The 22,402-nt window shown below is 38.3% G+C and overlaps 1 long non-coding RNA gene and 1 other non-coding gene across 2 annotated transcripts; both read left to right on the forward strand.

Moving 5' to 3' along the window:
• Positions 1-1,708: 1,708 nt before the first annotated feature.
• Positions 1,709-2,503, forward strand: LOC148861000 (uncharacterized). Its single transcript, XR_016112422.1, has 3 exons — positions 1,709-1,811; positions 1,882-2,000; positions 2,107-2,503. It is a non-coding gene; the product is annotated as an uncharacterized LOC148861000 (long non-coding RNA).
• A 15,807-nt stretch (positions 2,504-18,310) lies between these two features.
• Positions 18,311-18,417, forward strand: LOC148861001 (small nucleolar RNA R71). Its single transcript, XR_016095330.1, has one exon. It is a non-coding gene; the product is annotated as a small nucleolar RNA R71 (small nucleolar RNA).
• Positions 18,418-22,402: the final 3,985 nt, after the last annotated feature.

The following is a 22,402-nucleotide window of genomic DNA, read 5'->3' on the forward strand; positions in this document are numbered from 1 at the left end:
TTTTGAAATTTCACCCAACCTTCCTGTAGAGTTCGGCCATCCATATGATAGATCTCTCATCCCTTCATGCCTATGCTATGAACTTTCCGATTGCCAAGTTCTTGCAGGCTCAGAGGTAGATGATGATAATGTCAGTGATATTGGCGGTGGCATTAATCCTACATACCTTCTTCAGTTGGCTATTGATGTTGAGGCTTGGATGGGGTCTGGTAGACAGAACAACTTCCTCAGAACCCACCTACAGCCGTTGATTCCTGACATGGGGTTTGTTGTTTTTTCCATCTTTACTTGTTACATGTTTAGTGGGTTCTTTCTTAATTCTTTTCTATTAGTATTTTTGCTTTATTTAGAGCCACTGGTCTCTCCTCTACCTGGGATTTTCACCATCATTTCCTTTCCTTATACATACATGTTAGAAGAATGAGCATTTGAGTTTGGATGAAGTCCTCCCTTTTTTTTTCTTGAAATTGCCAAAATCAAATTAGTTACCACCTCTGCAATCAACAAATCAGTATTAAATAAATATTTAACACCAACCAGAACAGTTGTTGTGGCCTGTGAGCCTCCCTTTCTCTAACATATGCCGTAGGCATCAATGTCGCAACTTAAGGTTTGTGGTAGTTGGCAGTAGTGGGAACAGAAGGCAAGGGTCCATGAAAATGATGCGCATGTAACTCATTGGGAAAGAGTCTCTCAACATCAACTTGGGTTGTGTCGGTTTTCCTTTTTCTATTTTTTTTTTATTTCTCCATTAAGCGCTTGATGTTTGTATTATTTTTCCTATTACTGTTTTTTCTGTTATTTAATATAAAGAAAGTACAGTTTAGGACAACCTTTCAGATCTAATTCCACACAAGGTCAATCAAGTTTTACATAATGTAAAAAAAGCAATCATTTTTTAAGATTTAATTCCATTCTTTGTTTTTTCTTCTTTTTCTTTTTTGGTGAGAACATCATTGGTAAGTGGGGAATCAGCAGTGGCGGATTTCGTCAGATGATAAAATCTCAGATAAGGGGAGAATCAGCAGTAGCGGAGAATCAATAGCGGCGGATTTTATTCTTGCAATGGCACTAGGCATTTTTATTACTTTTTAAATAATAAAATCTCTTTGAATACACCTATTTGAAGAAGTGATTTGACTAAAAAGGTATTTTGATTTATAAATTGTCATTTTCTTTTTGAATATCTTTTGAAAAGAGAGTGATAGAAACATAAAAACTAATATTATCAAATTTTTATATAAATAAAAAATATAAATAATAACATTGTGCAGAAGATTTAAGAGCAGTACACTTCAAAGTTTTGTCAATTATGACATGATCTATTGAGATTTTTTTTTTGGCGACAATGCATTGGCATTAGGTAAATGACTTCATGACTTTGTCAATCAAGTGTGAAGTTCCATCCACCGATAACCAAATTGACCTTAATGTCACAATATTAAATGTTATTTTTGTACTTTTATTTAAGGGGCCCAATTGTATTGGTGGATTGATCTAAGTCATATGATCCAACGGGTTCGCATCTGCCCCCCACATACTTGCCCCCCCCAAAAAACGTCCCACGAAACCGGAATGTGATGCGTGTCATAATACACGCGCATTAAGCGAGACACATGCGGAACGCATTTCACGCCGTGAAATGCACTTCACGTTAATTCCTCTCTTGCTCAAAAGTGCTTCTTCTCCCATACTCCTCAATTCTACTTCGAACTGAAACTCTTGGCACTGGCCCCCTTTTGTAACCCATTCACCGGAGATTAACCCGGTCGAGTTCCATCGGCCAACACCTACAGCCATACCGGCAGGAGGTATAAGTTTTTATCATTTCTTATATATTTTTTTGTTTTTTTTTTCTCATTCGTTTTCTAACATTCATAGATCTGAACCTATCGGAGTGGGAGCCTCTTGACGCCGTTTCAAACCCTTGACACCCCCGGAATTCGAAAGCCCTCCAAAATTTGAAACACTCCAGTCATAAGCAATTAAAATTCATAATGGTAAACTGTAGTTTGGAAGGAAATATAACTGCCATTCTATGAACTAGTGGTGTGTTTCAACACTTTGACTGTAAGAGGATATGGCTGACAATTTGTGTTGATGCAGCATGGAGCAATCCACGTCAGATGAAGTTCGGGAGCAGGATTATAAAGAGAGAAGCCAGAGGTCTGAGTTCTTTTAGCAGTTGGTCCTATCAACCATTTTCTAAAACCCTCTGCAACTTGAGCGGGTTATCAGAAAAAGTACCAAAGAAGTGCAGTGATATCTTCGAAACACCTTGTTTATTGCACATGTATGCATTTAGGTAGCTGCTATGTCTGGAAGAGGGATTTTGGTAAAACCAAAGACCAGCAGTATTTCTACTGTTGTAGCAAGGCAATGTATATTTATCTGTATATCTGTAGTAGCAGGAGTCATAGTGTAGTGTAGCAAGTACTCAGTAGATATATACTCTCATCAGCACTGATGCTCCTTTAAATCTTTGATTTCCATTGTTGTTACATGATCTCTGTAGATATGGCTTCCAAGTCTAAGGCTGCATTTGGCATTCCTTGTTTTAATGACTCCTTTTTGCGGTTAAAATGCCCCCAGTGCCAAAAAGAGGCAAGTCCTTGAAATAAGGAAAGGCAAATGAAGCCTAAGACTTGAAAATTTTTATCATTGCTGAAACCAATTGCCTCTTCCGAGAGAGAGAGAGAGAGAGAGAGAGAATATTACAGTGTAGATACTCAAAAAGAGGGACGTAATATTGACGAAGAACCTTCAGAAAAGTATGGATTTGCCCAATGCATATTTTTTATTGACACTGCAGGGCTATAAACATTCAACTGGACTAATACCCACACTCTATGCACCCACGCCCGTCTATGAATTGACATCAATTCCGAGCTGGCACCTACCCCGATTGTACATTGAACCTACAAATTCTGACACTGATGGTATCGGTCATTCTCCCAAGAACCTTTAATATTTCATGAGAGAATACATGACAATCATTACAAAGGGAATTATGATCAAATTCATTTGTCGCAACTAATCTCTCAACTTCATTAGCGTCCTCTTCTTCCGCTCCCTCCACTGCCTCTACTCCACCACTAGATCAGAAGCCGGTACTGGTGGTGCAGCAGCAACAATATAATCTTGTCTTCTTTTCTTTCTCTTGTAAGTGAAGCCATCATCGTTGCACAGATCCCCCTCCTCCTCCCAGGCTGTTCTAGCCATGGCCAAGCACCTCAAGTCAAAACTCAAATTCAAGAGAGTTTCGAATTTTGGAGGGCTTTCGAATTTCAGGGGTGTCAAGGGTTTGAAATGGTGTCAGGAGGCTCCCACTCCGGTGGTTTCAGATCTGTGAATGTTAGAAAACGAATGAGAATAAACAAAAGAAAATATAAGAAATGAGAAAAACTTACAGAGTACTTACCTCTTGCCGGTATGGCCATCGGCATTGGTTGGCAGAACTCGACCGGGTTAATCTCCGGTGAGTGGGTTACGAAAGGGGGCCGGCGCCAAGAGTTTCAGTTCGAAGTAGAATGGAGGAGTATGGGAGAAAAACGCTTTTGGGTCGGCGTGAAATGGGTTCCGCACGCATCTCACTTAATGCGCGTGTGTACACATGTCGCGTTATGGTTTTGTGGGACATTTTTGGGGGGCAAGTATGTGGGGGGGCAGATGTGAACCCTGATCCAAAACATCAAATTTTTTTCTCAATTTGAAATTGATCATTAGTGTTAAATTTTTATTTAAGTTGTTAAATAATAATAATAATAATAATAATAATAATAATAATAATAATAATAATAAAAAAAAAAAAATAATAATAATAATAATAACTTGTTGTTCTCTAACAAGTCTAATATACTAGGTACATTTATCTTTCATGTTTAAGAGTATATTTTAAAAATTTAAATGAAGGATAAAAAAGTTAATAAGTTATATTTAAGTCTTTTTTTTTCCTTTTAAATCTAGAGTATGTTTAAGTCAATTTATAAAAACTTAAGGTATGTATTGCATTTTTCCTTATTATTAGCCCATGCAATGCAGGGGCACACACGCTAGTTAATTCGTAAAAGGGTAAAATAAGTATTTAAAAAAATATATCATCTCTTTAACGTTTTTTGTCTTGGTCATTCACGGTAAGGAGGTATTAGTTGATTTTTTTTTAAAAAATAAAGGGGAGGTTTTTGCTAAAATAAAACTATAAAGAACGTTTTTTCTAAAATGAAATTATAAGGGAGGTTTTCGTATTTTACCTTTATAAAAACTAGTGAATGACCCCGTACTAAGTACGGGGAATCAGTAATGTTAAATTTACATTATAGAATAAATACTGTTAAATTTATATTTATTAATATTTTAATTAATTATTAAAGTTTCAAGAAATATTTATTTCAAAAAATAGCTTTTAAATAATTATTAGAATATAGATAGTTTTCTTTTGTTATGATATGTAGAGGGTTAATGGTTAATTGAGATTGATAGAATGTAGGTGATGCGTATTTGCTACATTAGCAAGTTCACTAGCCGCTCAAGTAATAAAGTGATGAATAAAGTATCGTTTCCCACGAGGACTTATGTAGCAACTACTAGTAGTATATCAACCTACTCTTATCTGATTAGCTGAATTGTATATCTACTTAAAAACTGAAATTCTATCTAATAAGCTATCTCTAAGGAATTGGATCAAACATCTTGCATGCAAGTTGAGAAGACAAGCTAATTAAGCACATAATTGATTCAGCAATTAGTTCTCTAGGTCATTCGATTAGATTTGGATTCGGCCTTGGTTTGGTGAAACCCCAAGGCAATGAACAACCTCTCTCAATTGCATGTTCAATCTATGCATGAGTGATGGTCCTTATATCTCTATCAAGGATCTAATCCTCATTGATAAACCTACAATTTATCTATATTTTATGAGATTTTTGCATGAAATTTTATGCCGGTTTAATTAGATTTTGCCCTATTTTATCTTGATTGCAAGAAAGATTTTAGGGGCAGCCAAATCAAGAAAAATAAGGCAAAAGCAAGAAAAGAAAGCCCAAAATTTATCAAGTTCAGCCCAGCCCAGCCATGAGAGCAAGGGAGTTTCATTCGACCCAAGTAGTGCAAGCTAACTCTTTGGAAAACCCAAGGGAAGAAGTCTAGCAAGAAGGAAATTTTGGCCCAGCTCATTTTTAGCCCAAAGAACAGCCTAGAGTGTAGCCTACATGAGCTCAAAAGCAAGCTAAGTTGCAGCCCAAATAGCAGCCCAAAGGGAGCTAGGGGCGGCAACTCCTAGAAGTTTCTTGAAGAGAAGGAGGGAGCACTCTAGAAGGTTCATGAGGGGTGTAATACACCCAATTCTAGAGACTTCAAGAATGGTCAAGAGCCCCCTTGAAAAACTATATAAGGAGGCCTCTAGGAGGGGGGAGAGGTGTTCAATTGCTTGAGAGGAAGGCTCTCCCACTCTTAGAGGTTCGGCTACCTTGAGAGAAGAGAAGAAAAGAAGGTTAGGCGCAAGGAAGAAGAAGAAGAAGGGCTGAAGGAAGTTCAAGACAGGTAAGGTAGAAGAGAAGGTGAGTTCAAAATTGGGGGTTTGTGATTCAAAGATCATTTGTAATAACTCAAGTGTAGTTGTTTCATTCTCCTTTAATTTGAATTCTGTTTCTTTCTTATATTTTCTTTCTTCTTTCTCCTTTTTTTCCATTCTTCCTTGATGTATTTCAGCTTGTAAAATTTCAGTTCAGCAATCTAATTCTTTTTTATTCATTCGAATGGTCATAAATTGTACTTGGAGTTTCTTGAATAAGGGTGTTTTTATAGATTAATTCGGCCAACTAACATTCAAAACTCAGATCTGAATTCTCAGATCTGAGATTGCAAGATCTGAATTGCTTGAAAGAGAATTCAGATCTGCAATTTTCAGATTGGTCGAATGGATCTAAAGCTTAGAATTCCTAGAGTGCTTGAGAGAGACTCTAGGAATTCAGATCTACTATTCAAGAATTGAATTGGATGCAAGATTAGAGATAACTTGCACAATTCAGTTGGTGATCAATTCAGTTTTGACTTGATGCCTTAGAAGTGTTTGAATAAATGCATGCATGGGGATTAGATTCTTGTTAGAGATAGAAGAATTGTCACTCATGCATAGGATGAACATGTGCTTGAGAGAGGCTGTTCATGACCTTGGGGTTTCACCAAACCAAGGCTCAATTATGATTTATTCGAATGATCCAACTTGATAGATTGTTGAATTCTGATATTGAAATTTACTGCTTACTCTTCTAACCTGATTTGAAGGCAATTGGACCAATGATTTAGATAGCTTTTAATTTAGGATTTTTAGCTTTCATTAAAGTTTTGATTTAATTGTTAATCAGATAAGAAGTACTCAATTTAGTATTGATACTTGTTTCCTAAATCCTCGTGGGAATGATACTTCACTCACTACTTTATTATTTGAATGGCTAGTGCACTTGCTAGTGTCACAATGAGCCACACATCACTCATGCAAGCATTAAGATCTAACAATTCTAGGGCATCATTTCAGCTGAATGAATGTCATTTCAGCTGAATGAACACCAACCGAATGGTGCAAGTTATCTCTAACCTTGCACTCAATTCGGTTTTGATTACTAGATCTGAAATCCTAGAGTCTTTCTCAAGTACTGTAGAACTTCCAAGAATCAAGAACAGTTCGGCCAAACAGAATTAAGATTGCCTAAATTCTTTCTCAAGCAATTCATACATTACAAAATCAAGATCTGAAATTACAAAACAATAGTTCGGCTAGCTATTCTATAATCAAATTCATAATCAAGAAACATCAAGATTGCATCTACTCTATCTGAATTTACATAGAAAGCTAATTACAGGTCTGAAATTACAGAATTCATGCTTCAATTACAACAAGAAAGAAAAATTAATGGAGAAATTACACATAATTCCTAGTTGAACTCGATTACCAAATGTGCAGAAATCAAGGAAGAGACAACCTAGATCTCCAAAGGCTTCTTCTCCTTTCGAATTCAACTTCTTCTTCTCTTGAAGTTGCTTGAATCTCATTTCTTCTCCTCTCTTGCGCCTATCTCTTTCTTCTCCCTCCAAGAATTTGAACTCAAGGAGTTTTCTCCCCAAAGTGTTGAACATCTTTTTCCTCCAAGAGACCTCCTTAAATAGTTTTTCCTTCAGCTCTTCAAGAATTCTAGAAGCTGTCACCCTTAGCCTCTCTTGAACCTTCTAAAATTTGCTGCCCCTAGCTTTTCTTGAACTTTCTAGAAGTTTCCACCCCTAGCCTCTCTTGAACCTTCTAGAATTTGCTGCCCTTAGCTTCTCTTGGGCTGCAATTTGGGTTGCTCTTGAGTTGCAAATGGGCCTCCTCCTTGCTGGGCCAAATATGCTCCCTTGGAGGCTATGGCTAGGCTCTCTCTTTAGGCATCTCCGAAAGAGTGCAGCATGGGCCGCATGGGCCGAATGACCCTCCTTTGATCTCTCAGTTGGGTTTTTGTTCTAGCTGGGCGGAATTACGTCCAATTTGGCTCATTTTTCTTGGTTTTTTGCTTTATTTTTTCTAAGCTGCTCTCCCTTGATAATTTCCTGAAATTAAGCTGAATTAGGGTAAAACTTTACACAAATCAACATAAAAATCATGCATAAAGCCTCCTAAAATATGTGCCTCCTCCTTGCTAGGCTGAATATGCTCCCTTGGAGGCTGCGGCTAGGCTCTCTCTTTGGGCATCTCCCAAAGAGTGCGGCATGGGCTGCATGGGCCAAATGACTCTCCTTTGATCTCTCAGCTGGGGTGAATTACCTCCAATTTGGCTCATTTTTCTTGGTTTTTTGCTTTCTTTTCTCTAAGCTGCTCTCCCTTGATGATTTCCTGAAATTAAGCTGAATTAGGGTAAAACTTTACACAAATTAGCATAAAAACCATGCATAAAGACTCCTAAAATATGTGTAATTTGTGCACTCATCAAATACCCCCACACTTAAGCTTTTGCTTGTCCTCAAGCAAAGACATCAGCCATAAACTGATCATCCCCCCTTATTCTCACCATTTACCGGATGAATTTTTAGAAGGAAAATGCATTGAGTGGTCGGGAAACTTGTGTAAGTATTCTACTCCATTCCTATGAACTATCATTTTTATCACATACATAAGAGCCAAGGAAGGGGAGAATGAGATTCTTCAAGTTCCAACTTTCACTCCCATTCAACATGTAGATCAGCTCCTTGACCGCCAAAATTAACCATCACTTTGAGCTAGGTCTCAAATCTGTAACTGCACCTCATTGAGTGTTCAACCGCATTTTGTCCCTTTGAACCTCAGCCGTCACCGAATTCTTTTCTTTTCCCCCACTTTTTTTTTAGTGTGAGTGCATTTTATGCTCCATCTCACACGGGGTATTTTCTTATTTCTTCTTTTTCTTTTTCTTTTTTTCTTTTTTGGTGTGAGTGCATTTTATGCTCCATCTCGCACTTTTTTTTTGTGTGAGTGCATTTTATGCTCCATCTCACACTGGTCATAGGCTTGAGGCAGATAATAATACTCATATTCCAAGTTGCTAGTTTTACTATTTAGCTCGGAATAGCGGAGTCAATTCTTTTGCAGTTGTTGAACCCCATGCATTAATAGTCCAAATGTAACTAGCTCGACTGATCATTAATAATGCAATCAAGTGCCTTATACATATGAAGGTAGTTAGGGCTGGTCATGATAAAAGTCATATTAAGCTCCCTTAACCTCATGCATTATGCTCAGTTGGATTGTTCACAAGAATAAAAACTGACACATACAGTGGTCTCCCTCAACTCATTGTATTCCCTCTTTGAATTCACCTAATAAACAACAATGATCTTAAGGGGATTTTCAGTTTATTTGGTTATGTCATTGCAAGCATGTGTGTGTTGGGATGATTGAGGTGCATGGCTACAGCCTCACTCCCCCGCACTTAAGATGAACATTGTCTTCAATGTTCCTAGTGAAAGGGAGCAACAATAAATCCAGCAATGAAGGTAATTGCATGAAGAGCATTATCAATTAATGAGAGGGGTTTAGAGGACTTCCCAAAATATTATTTGGAATTCTGCAATAGCTCTTTTGATAGGAAGCCTCTAGCTGCTAAGAATCACACGATACTAGAGAGAGAGATCAGTAGCCTTATTCAATTAACATCCGAAGAAGCAACTAACTAAACTCAACTACTAAAAATAAGAAAAGCAGAAAGCAAGTAAGATAATTTATGACTAAGAATCTGAATTGGGATTGATGTGGCTCATTGTGACACTAGCAAGTGCACTAGCTGTTCAAGTAGTAAAGTAGTGAATAAAGTATCGTTCCCACGAGGATTTAGGAAACAATTGATGAACCTACAATTTATCTATATTTGATGAGGTTTTTGCATGAAATTTTATGCTGGTTTAATTAGATTTTGCCCTATTTTAGCTTGATTGCAAGAAAGATTTTAGGGGCAGCCAAATCAACAAAAATAAGGCAAAAGCAAGAAAAGAAAGCCCAAAATTTATCAAATTCAGCCCGGACCAGCCATGAGAGCAAGGGAGTTTCATTCGGCCCAAGTAGTGCAAGCTAACTCTTTGGAAAACCCAAGGGAAGAAGCCTAGCAAGAAGGAAATTTCGGCCCAGCCCATTTTTTGCCCAAATAACAGCCTAGAGTGTAGCCCACATGAGCTCAAAAGCAAGCTAAGTTGTAGCCCAAATAGCAGCCCAAAGGGAGCTAGGGGCGGCAACTCCTAGAAGTTTCTTGAAGAGAAGGAGGGAGCACTCTAGAAGGTTCATGAGGGGTGTAATACACCCAATTCTAGAGACTTCAAGAAGGGGCAAGAGCCCCATTGAAAAACTATATAAGGAGGCCTCTAGGAGGGGGGAGAGGTGTTCAATTGCTTGAGAGGAAGGCTCTCTCATTCTTAGAGGTTCGGCCACCTTGAGAGAAGAGAAGAGAAGAAGGCTAGGCGCAAGGAAGAAGAAGAAGAAGGGCTGAAGGAAGTTCAAGACAAGCAAGCTAGAAGAGAAGGTGAGTTCGAATTGAGGGTTTGTGATTCAAAGATCTTTTGTAATAAATCAATTGTAGTTTCATTCTCTTTTGATTCGGATTCAGTTTCTTTGTTATATTTTCTTTCTTCTTTCTCCTTTTTTTCCATTCTTCCTTGATGTATTTCAGCTTGTAAAATTTCAGTTCAGCAATCTAATTCTTTTTGATTCATTCAAATGGTCATGAATTGTACTTGAAGTTTCTTGAATAAGGGTGTTATTATAGATTAATTCGGCCAACTAACCTTCAAAACTCAGATCTGAATTCTCAGATATGAGATTGCAAGATCTAAATTGCTTGAAAGAGAATTCAGATCTGCAATTTTCAGATTGGCCGAATTAATCTACAGCTTGGAATTCCTAGAGTGCTTGAGAGAGACTCTAGGAATTCAGATCTACTATTCAAGAACTGAATTGAGTGCAAGGTTAGAGATAACTTGCACAATTCAGTTGGTGATCAATTCAGATTTGAATTGATGCCTTAGAAGTGTTTGAAGAAATGCATGCATGGGGATTAGATTCTTGCTAGAGATAGAAGAACCGTCACTCATGCATAGGATGAACATGCGCTTGAGAGAGGCTGTTCATGACCTTGGGGTTTCACCAAACCAAGGCTCAATCATGATTTATTCGAATGATCCAAATTGATAGATTGCTGAATTCTGAGATTGACATTTACTGCTTACTCTTCTAACCTGATTTGAAGGCAATTGGGCCAATGATTTAGATAGATTTTAATTTAGGATTTTTTAGCTTTCATTAAAGTTTTGATTTATTTGTTGATCAGATAAGAAGTGTTCAATTTAGTATTGGTAATTGTTTCCTAAATCCTCGTGGGAACGATACTTCACTCACTACTTTATTATTTGAATGGCTAGTGCACTTGCTAGTGTCACAATGAGCCACACATCAACAATTACCAATACTAAATTGGGCACTACTTATCTGATCAACAATAAATCAAAACTTTATTCAAAAACTAAAAGTCCTAAACTAAAATATATCTAAATTATTGGCCCAATTGCCTTCAATTCAATTTAGAAGAGTAAGCAATTAATGTTAATCTCATAATTCAACAATCAATCAAATTGAATCATTCGAATAGATTGTGATTAAGCCTTGGTTTGGTGAAATCCCAAGGTCATGAACAACCTCTTTCGAGTGCATTTTCATCCTATGCATTAGTGATGATCCCCGTATCTCTATCAAGGATCTAATCCCATGCATGCATTTCTTCAAACACTTCTAAGGCATCAATTCAAATCTAAATTGATCACCAACTGAATTGTGCATGTTATCTCTAACCTTGCATCTAATTTAGTTTTTGAATAGTAGATCTGAATTCCTAGAGTCTTTTTCAAGCACTCTAAGAATTCCAAGCTTAGATCAATTCGGCCAATCTGACAATTTGCAAATCTGAATTCTCTTTCAAGCAATTCAGATCTTGCAATCTCAGATCTGAGAATTCGGATATGAGTTTTGAAAGTTTAATTAGCTGAATTGATCTACAATTAACCCATATTCAAGAAACTTTAAGAAAAATTCACACCCTTTCGAATGAATAAAAAAGAAATTGATTGCTGAACTGAAATTTTACAAACTTAATTACATCAAGAAAGAATGGAAGAGGGAGAAAGAAAAAAAATTATAACAAGGAAGCTGAATTTGAATCAAAGGAAAATGAAACTAGAATGGAATTATTACAATAGATCTCTGAATCAAAAACCCCCAATTTCGAACTCATCTTCTCTTCTTGCTAGCTTGACTTGAACTCCTTCAACCTTTCTTCTTCTCTTCCTTGCGCCTAGCCCTTCTTCTCTTCTCTTCTCTTCAAGGTGTTCGAACCTCTAGGAGTGGGAGAGCCTTGATCTCAAGCAAATGAACACCTCTCCCCCCTCCTACACGCCTCCTTATATAGATTTTCAAGGGGGCTCTTACCCCTTCTTGAAGCCTCTAGAATGGGGTGTATTACACCCCCTTCTTGAACTTTCTAGAGTTCTCTCTTGAAAGTCTTCTAAGGGTTGCCGCCCCTAGCTCTTTGGACTACTATTTGGGTTGCACTTAGGCTCCCTCTTAGCACATGATAGCTACACTCTAGGCTACTCTTTTGGGCTAAGAATGGGCATTCTTTGCTGAGCCGAAATTTACTCTTTGCTAGGCTTTCTTTTACTGGGTTTTTTCAAGGAATCAACTTGTACTTCTTGGGCCGAAGTGTGTTCTCTTGCTTCCATAACCGAGTTCGGCTGAACTTAGTCTTTTTGGACATTCTTTTCTTACCTTTTGCCTTTTTTTCTTGGATTAATTACCCCTAAAATCTTTTATTAGGATTAAGCTAAATTAGAGCAAAATTAAATAAAACTGGCATAATAATCCATGCAAAGTCCTCATAAATTATAGATAAATTGTATGTTCATCAAATATCCCCACACTTAAGCTTTTGCTTGTCCTCAAGCAAAGACATCAGCCATAAACTGAACATTCCCCCCTTCTATTCTTACCATTTTATCGGGTGAATATTTTTGGATAGAAATGCATTGAGTAGTCAGGGAACTTTTGTAAGTGTTTAGCTCTTATTCTTGTAAATTACCATTTAACACATGTATAAGATCAAAGGAAATGAGAATATGAATTTCTTCAAAGTCTATCATTCACTCCCAATCAATATATAAATCAGCTCCTTAATTGTTAAAGTTAATAATCAAATTACACTAAGTTTCACATCTGTAACTATATCTTAATGAGAGTTCAATTTTGGTATACCCCTTTGAACCTCAGTTGTCACCATAATTACTTATTTTTGTGGGTGAGTGCATTTTATGCTCCATCTCACCCTTTTCTTCTTCTTTTAGTGTGAGTGCATTTTATGCTCTATTTCACACTCTTCTTTTTCTCTATTTTCTTTTTTTTTTTAGTGTGAGTGCATTTTATGCTCCATCTCACATTGGTCACATGCTTGAGGTAGATAACAAGACTCATATTCTGAGCTGTTAGTTTTACTATTCAGCTCAAAATAATGGAGTCAATTTGGGCTCAATTATTGAACCTCATGTATCAGCAATTCAGATGTGCACTAGCTTTCTTGACCATTAACAATGAAATCAAGTGCTTTCATACACATGAAGGTAGTTAAGGCTAGTTATGCTGAAAAGACATATTCAGCTCCCCCTTTTCCTCATGCATATACTAAGTTGGGTCATTCACAAGAATAAAAACTTAACAATTACATTGGTCTCCCTCAACTCATTGTATTCCTTCTTAAAAATCACCTAATAAATATCAATGAACTTGAGGGGTTCCAGTCTTCTTGGATATGTCATTGCCTACATATGTGTGTTGGGGTGAATGAGGTGCATGGTTTCATCTCCCACACCCTAGCCTCAGGCTAACTCCCCCACACTTAAGATGAACATTGTCCGCAATGTTCCTAGTGTTAGGGAATGTCAATGAAATCAACAAAAGCAATAGCAAGTAAAGAGAATGGTGAATAGAGGACTCCTTGGATAATAAAATGGGCACTTTGGTGGGAAACCTCTTCTGCTAAAAATGAATTGAAATTTTGAAAAAGAGATCTTTATTTTACTAAGTAATATCTTAAAAAGAAAAATGAAGAAAAGATGCCTTAACCTGTTCATGAACAAGAAGATCATTGGTTGTCAAGATAAACAGTGGATGAAGGGAGTACAGTACCACCCACTAAATATGGTTTCAGGCATTAGCCATTTACTTTAAATGTGCCCTGAACCGGGTGGGTGATTTCTATAGCCCCATGGGGAAAGACCTGAGTGAAGGTGAAGGGTCCAGACCACTTGGATCATAGCTTGCCTAGGAACAGGTGGAGACGAGAATTATATAACAATACCTATTGCCCAACATAAAAGTCCCACCTCAGCAAGTTCTTATCATGCCATCTTTTAATTCTTTCTTTATAGACCTTGGCATTTTCATAGGCGAAAAGTCTGAATTCGTCCATCTCAGTCAATTGCAGCCTCCTTTTAGCCCCTGTGGCCTCAATGTCAAAATTCAAGAATTTAAGAGCCCAATAGGCATTGTGCACTAATTCTACTAGTAAATGGCATGCTTTACCAAAAACCAACCTGTAGGGGTCCATGCCAATGGGTGTCTTATATGCAGTTCTGTATGCATATAACTTAATGGACCAATCTTTTCTAGCAAATGCTACAGTCTTTTCCATAATTCTTTTGATCTCCCTGTTAGCCAACTCCACTTGGCCACTAGTTTGAGGGTGATAAGGGGTAGCCAATTTATGTGTAATTCCATATTTTTGCATTAACCGCTCAAAATGGCTATTGCAAAAGTGAGTTTCCCTATCACTAATTATAGCTTGCGGAGTGCCAAATCAGGAGAATAGCTTCTTCAGGAAGTGTACCACCCTCCTTGAGTCATTTGTGGGCAAAGCCATGGCTTCCACCCATTTAGATACATAATCAACAGCAACGAGGATGTACTTATTCCCAAAAGAATTCGGAAAGGGTCCCATGAAATCTATACCCCAAACATAAAAGATTTCGCAGATCAAAATATTGGAAATGGGCATTTCATTCTGTCGGGAAATGTTTCCCGATCTTTGACATTTGTCACATGTGGACACATACCTGTGGGCATCCTTGAATAATGTAGGCCAATAAAAACCTGATTGCAAAACCTTGGCTGCAGTGCAGCTAGCTCCAAAATGACCTCCTGCTTCTTTATCCTGGCAAAATTGGAGTACCGACTCCATCTCCTCCTCAAGGACAAATCTCCTTATGATTTGATCTGCACACAATTTATACAAAAAGGGTTACTCCCACAGATAGTATTTTACATCAGAAATGAATTTCTTCTTTTGTTGATATGATAGGTTAGGAGGAATGACTTGTGCAGTTAGATAATTTGCAAAATCAGCATACCAAGGAGATGCATATTCTTGAATTGAGTGCAACTGTTCATCCAGAAATTCTTCTCGAATGTTGCTGATTATCTCCTCTTCTGAGCTTACCTTGTCTAATCGGGAGAGATGATGAGCAGCCAGGTTTGCAGCACCATTCATGTCTCTAATCTCAATATCAAATTCTTGCAGTAGAAGGATCCACCTGATCAGTCTTGGTTTTGAATTTTTCTTGGTAAGCAAGTGTCGTAATGCCGAGTGATCTGTGTATACAACAACTTTGGACAATATCATATATGAACGAAATTTGTCAAGTGGAAAGATTACTGCTAGTAGCTCCTTTTCTGTGGTGGTGTAATTGAGTTGGGGTCCATTCAAGGTTCTGCTAGCATAGTAAATTGGCTGAAAATGTTTGTTCACTCTTTGTCCCAAAACTGCTCCTACAGCAGAATCACTCGCATCACACATTAATTCAAATGGGAGGGTCCAATCTGGTGCTACCATGATAGGCGCATGGATCAATTTGTCTTTCAAGGTGTTGAAAGCATGAAGGCATTCAGTTGAAAATTCAAAAGGAACTTCTTTATGAAGCAATGTAGATAGTGGTTTGGCAAATTTTGAGAAATCCTTAATGAACCTCCTATAGAATCCGACATGCCCTAAGAAACTTTTTACGGAACGGACAGATGATGGGGGTGGAAAATTTTCAATTATCTCCACCTTGGCCTTGTTGACTTCTATACCTTTTTGAGAAATCTTGTGTCCAAGCACTATGCCTTCTTGCACCATAAAATGACATTTCTCACAATTCAACACAAGATGTGTTTTTTCGCATCTAGTAAGCACCTGTTTCAGATTATTCAAACATGCATCAAATGAAGAGCCGACAACTGAAAAGTCATCCATAAAGATCTCAATAAACTTTTCAACCATATCAGAAAATATGGACATCAGGTATCGGTAAAAGGTTGTTGGGGCATTGCATAATCCAAAGGGCATCCTTTGGTATGCAAAGGTGCCATAAGGGCATGTAAAAGTGGTATTTTCTTGGTCTTCTGGTGCAATTAGGATCTGGTTATACCCCGAATATCCATCCAAGAAATAATAATACTCATGCCCGGCTAGCCTCTCTAATATTTGGTCCATAAATGGGAGAGGGAAATGGTCCTTTCGGGTGGCTTCATTTAATTTTCTATAGTCAATACATACACGCCATCCGGTGATAGTTCTAGTCGGGATGAGTTCATTTTTCTCATTTGGAACAACGGTCATACCCCCTTTTTTGGGCACAACTTGCACAGGGCTTACCCAAGAGCTATTAGAGATAGGATAAATGATCTCGGCATCTAATAGCTTAATTATTTCAGCCTTTACCACTTCTTTCATGTTGGGGTTCAGGCGTCTTTGGGGCTGAACGAAAGGCTTGTTGTTCTCTTCCATCAAAATTCTGTGAGTGCAGATTGATGGATTAATGCCTTTGATATCCTCTACCTTCCAGGCTATAGCATTTTTGTGTTCCTGTAGCACTCTTAATAGTTTTTCTTTTTGTAATGGATTCAGTGATGCATAAATTATTACAGGGAGAGCTGATGGCTCCTCAAGGAAAGCATACTCTAAATGGTAAGGTAATTGCTTCAGTTCAAGGGTGGGGGGTTCTTGGGGTGATGGCTTACCTGATGGTCCAGGCAATTTGCCTAAGTTCTCTAATTTGATAAACCCCTTTCCTTTGAATTGAGGCTTATCATTCAGATATGCTATCATGAGGTTTATTTCTTCATTTTCTCCTTTTTCAAGTTCTCCCTACTGGAGGCAGAGTTCAAGACGATCAGCGATCCTACTTACCTGGAAGCAATCATTATGTGTCATATCAATGGCATCAATCATATAACAAGAATCATCACTAGAGGGTGCATGTTTCATAGCATCAGACATTTTAAAAATTATCTCCTCATCTTGTATCTTAAGGCTGAGTTGTCATTGTTGGACATCAATCATTGCTTTCCCGGTAGCCAGGAAGGGTCTCCCTAGGATAAGTGGGACCTCCACATCTTCTTGCATGTCTAACACAATGAAATCAACTAGAAAAATGAATTTGTCAACTTTAACTAACACATCTTCTATGATTCCCCTAGGATGTCTAATGGATCTATCAGCCAATTGTAATGCCACTCTAGTGGGTTGGGGTTCCCCCAATCCCAATTTCTTGATGATAGAAAATGGCATTAAATTGATGCTAGCTCCCAGGTCACATAACGCTTTTTCAATTTTTAAACTGCCTATGGTACAAGGAATAGTGAAACTCACTAGATCTTTGAGTTTCTGAGGTAGCTTGTTCAGAAGGATAGCAGCACATTCCTCATTCAAAGCAACTGTAGCCACATCTCCCAATTTCTTTTTGTTTGCCATTAATTCCTTCAAAAACCTTGCATAGTGTGGCATCTGAGCTAAAGCATCAACAAAAGGAATATTAATATGTAAACTTTTAAATATTTCAAGAAACTTACCAAATTCCTTCTCCATTTTCTGTTGCTTCAGCTTGTTAGGGAATGGAACTTGTGGCTGCTGGTGCATCCCTTGTTGTGCTTCAGGTTGTTCCTTCTTCTGCTGTCCGGTCCCAAGGCTTGCTTCTGCCTTGGGTTCAGCCCTATTCTTCTTTTCTACCTCGGGAAACTCTTTTCCACTCCTTAAGATAATAGCTTGTACTTGCTCTTGTGGATTCACTTCAGTGTTGCTTGGAAGAGTTCCCAGTAGTCTAGAAGAGATTAATTGTGCCAATTGCCCCACTTGATTTTCCAGGTTCTTGATTGAGGCTTCCTGGTTCTGGAACCTAGTTTACTTGCTATAAATTTTGTCATTAGCTCCTCCAAAATGGATTTTGGTTTGGGCTGATGATAAGTTTGGTGGAAAGGCTTGGAAGTATGCTGACTTGGCCAATACTGGTTTGGATGTCCCCTCCATCCTGGGTGAAAGGTATGGTGACTCTGGTAACCATGCTGTCTTGACAAATTGCTAACAAAGTCGACTTGTTCAATAGATGGCCTGAACTGATTGCCAACTTGGTAGTCAGTACTGATGTGGCCTCCCCCACACAATTCACACAAGTAAGAGGCTGTACATGCATGGCAACTATCTGCATTTCATCTATTTTCTTACTAAGTGCTCCTATTTGTGCAGATAGTGTTGTATAAGTATCAACATTATGCAGACCATGCCATTTCCTAGTTTGGGTTCTTTCAGAATGCCATTGATAATTGTTGGCTGCCATTTCTTCAATGAGTGTATGGGCAACCTCAGGAGTCTTATTGTTTATGGACCCTCCGACTACAACATCTAGTATGTTCTTATTTGAGTCGATAAGACCATTATAGAAGGTCTGCACTTGCAGCCATATGGGAAGGCCATGGTGAGGAACTCTCCTCAGCAGCTCCTTGTATTGTTCCCATGACTCATATAAAGATTCCCCCTCTTGTTGGAAAAATGTAATGATATCATTCCTCATTTTAGTAGTTTTAGAAGGGGGAAAATACTTAGAGAGGAAACGACTGACCATTTCATCCCACGTAGCTATTGATCCCGTTGGTAATGAATTCAACCATGCTTTGGCTTTATCCTTCAAAGAGAATGGGAATAACCTCAACCTAATGGCATCATCACTTACCCCATTGTGTTTGAAGGTGTCACATATTTCTAAAAAGTTAGCAATATGTGCATTGGGATCTTCGTGGGCCATTCCACAGAATTGCACAGTGTTTTTAATCATTTGTATAATGGCAGGTTTAATCTCATAGTTGTTAGTAGCAATAGTAGGCCTGATAATGTTGGAAGCAGCTCTAGTGAGTGAGGGTTTGGCATAATCCATCATGGTTCTCTGTTCAGCCATTTCTTGAGCTTCTTGAGCTTCTTGTTGGACTTGTCTAGCTGCTCTTAGATGGACATGGAGAATTCTTTCAATCTCCGGGTCGTAGAGGATCTCCTCCAGCTCGACTCTGCTTGTCATAAACTGTGAAAGTCAAGGCAATAAAAAGGCCAATACAACAAAATATAAATCTAAGCTTATCATAACTGAGATATGTACAATGATTTACTAATCATAAATAATTTGGATTATTAAGAGGGATCAGAACCAGCAATCTTATTTACATCCCTTAATTGCAGCATCTGATTTCAGACCTGCAATTCTTTGGGATTGTTGGTTTAGAGACAACATAACAAATAATAATTCAGATCTGAGTTGTATATCTCATACACACTCATTGGTATATACTGCAATATACATTCATTAAGGCCGTGATCAGATCTATCATGCTTTAGGGTTGATATCAGATATGGACTGAAAAATATAATTGGAGGACCTAAAATAAACTGAAACCAGTCCTGAGTTAGGCTTGGTTTAAGGATTTTAAGCTCTACAATTGAAGCCCAAACCTTATGCATACCAAACACTTGTTAAGACGTGGAATAAGGTCTGCAATGTTTGGTATTGTTAACTGCTGCAATTCAGATATGATGTTAGCAGTTTTATAGAACAAAACCCACTCCATATATAATTCAGATCGGATCTCATATTAGTCCAATTAGAAAATAGAGCGGGTCATCAAAAACTTTAAATTTAGTAATGGACATCCAAGCCTGTGTGGCTCATATTAAGTGATTGCAGAAACCTGAAATCACGTCTGCAACTTTATACTGTAAGTAGCCTTGATTCAGATCTGAATGCCAATACATTACAATAAAAAATATGAAGCTCTTTTTGGACCTTTCAAGCCTCACAAACATCAGTCTTCAGAAATTTCAGATTGGGTGCAAGTGATCTAAAACAAAACATCAATCCACCGAGATTTCAGATCTCATACTGCCTCAGATTCTCATGCACTTCAGATATGATTTTACCATTCATTGCTTATACTTTAATCAATGAGTCAAGTCTGATACATCAAATTGTGAATTGGGTGCTGTTACTACCTGAATTCACATCAGAATAGAGTGGGTTCAGGTCTGAGTTCATCTGAACTCAGATCTGAACCCAAATGTATTTAGACCTGCAACCGGTTGAGTTTCAGATCTGAAAGCTCTCATATCATTCTTTCAAATATTTTCATTCCTTGCTATCCAATTGCCTTTGGGGTATGTCAGATGTATCATAGAGTGAGTTGGGGTAGTGATAACACCCAATTCACCTTAAACTTGTATCAGTTCAGGTCTGAGTTTAGAGGAACTCAAATCTGAATTGAGCAGTTCTGCAACAGCAGAATTCAGGTCTGCTGTAGCAGCCCTGCTACAGGTCTGAATTTTAATAGAAAAATCTTTTAGAAGTTCATTTTTCATTAAAACTCTTGAGGCATCAAAATTCTCAACCCAAACATACATTCCCTCAGCTAAATTATCTCGAATAGAGCAGGGTACAAGTTATCAAAAACTACAAAGTATACCCTGCAACCTGCTCTGTTCTCAACCACAGCTTAGATCTTGCAATCTCAGATCTGAGAATTCAGATATCAGTTTTGAAAGTTTAATTGGATGAATTGATCTACAATTAACCCTTGTTCAAGAAACTTCAATAACAATTCACACCCATTCGAATGAATCAAAAAGAAATTGATTGTTGAACTGAAATTTTACAAATTTAATTACATCAAGAAAGAATGGAAAAGGGAGAAAGAAAAAAAAAATTTTTATCAAGGAAGCTGAATTCGAATCAAAGGAAAATGAAACTAGAATGGAATTATTACAATAGATCTCTGAATCAAAAACCCCCAATTTTGAACTCATCTTCTCTTCTTGCTAGCTTGACTTGAACTCCTTCAGCCCTTCTTCTTCTCTTCCTTGCACCTATCCCTTCTTCTCTTCTCTTCTCTTCAAGGTGTTCGAACCTCTAGGAGTGGGAAAGCCTAGATCTCAAGCAAATGAACACCTCTCCCCCCTCCTAGACGCCTCCTTATATAGATTTTCAAGGGGGCTCTTGCCCCTTCTTGAAGCCTCTAGAATGGGGTATATTACACCCCCTTCTTGAACTTTCTAGAGTTCTCTCTTGAAAGCCTTCTAAGGGTTGCCGCCCCTAGCTCTCTGGGCTGCACTTAGGCTCCCTCTTAGCACATGATAGCTATACTTTATGCTGCTCTTTTGGGCTAAGAATGGGCATTCTCTGCTGGGCCAAAATTTACTCTTTGCTAGGCTTTCTTCTCTTGGGTTTTTTCAAGGAATCAACTTGTACTTCTTGGGCCGAAGTGTGTTCTCTTGCTTCCATAACCGGGTTGGGCTGAATTTGGTTCTTTTGGACATTCTTTTCTTACCTTTTGCCTTATTTTTCTTGGATTAATTACCCCTAAAATCTTTTCTTAGTATTAAGCTAAATTAGGGCAAAATTTAATAAAATCGGCATAATAATCCATGCAAAGTCCTCATTAATTATAGATAAATTGTATGTTCATCAGGGATGTCTCCCAACAGCCTCTTGTTCTCTTGGGTTCACCATGGTGTTGCTTGGTAGAGTGCCCGGTACACTTGCTGAAATCATTTGTGCCAACTACCCAACTTGATTCTCCAAGTTCTTTATCGATGCTTCGTTGTTCTGAAATCTTGTTTTACTACTAGCTATGAACTTGGTCATCAGCTTCTCTAGGTTAGATTTCTGTTCCGACTGATGGAAGTTTTGGGGGAAGGGCTTTGGTACATGTTGATTTGGCCATGACTGATTCAGGTGGCCTTTCCATCCGGGGTTGAAGGCATGATGATGCTGTGTTCCTTGCTGCCTTGGAAAGTTGCCAAAAAAGTATACCTATTCTATGGACTGTATAAACTGATTGCCAACTTGGCATTCAGTGTTGATATGTCCTTCCCCACACTTATCACAAGTCATGGATTGCACATGCATGGCTGCCATCTGCATCTCATTTATTTTCTTACAAAGTGCATTTATTTGCGTAGATAGAGTTGTATATGTGTCCACATTGTGAAGACCATGCTACTTCCTAACTTGGGCTCTTTCTGAATGCCATTGATAACTATTGGCTGCCATATCCTCTATGAGTGTATGGGCCACCTCAAGGGTCTTATTGTTAATGGAGCCCCTGGCTACTGCATCTAGGATGGTCTTGTTGGCTTCGGTTAGACCATTGTAGTAGGCAGGAGTCGGGATCTCCTGCCCATGAGAACTCTGCCCATACCTACCCACTATACATTACCCCCTGTGAATGGGGAGCATCTCCTCCTACATAATACTATGTAGAGGATGAGATGTTCTCCATGTAAGGTTGCGATAAATGTGGGCAGGAGATCCATACTCTATAGGCAGAAGTGATTGTGGATAACCACTTTTGCATTTTCTACATTTTTTTAGGAATGGATTGAAAATGGTGGTAGTGGGTTGTGGGTGATGTGGGTGACCCAACCCAGCCCATTTGGGGTTGGGAGGCCCAGCACATGAGTGCTAGATTCAGGAACGAGATCCGCTATAGCAGGGGTTACCCTACTCCTCTTGTACGGAGCTA

This window comes from Nelumbo lutea, chromosome 4 (genome assembly GCF_056320005.1).
Source record: "Nelumbo lutea isolate HS-2025 chromosome 4, American lotus-T2T, whole genome shotgun sequence".
Taxonomy (NCBI): domain Eukaryota; kingdom Viridiplantae; phylum Streptophyta; class Magnoliopsida; order Proteales; family Nelumbonaceae; genus Nelumbo; species Nelumbo lutea.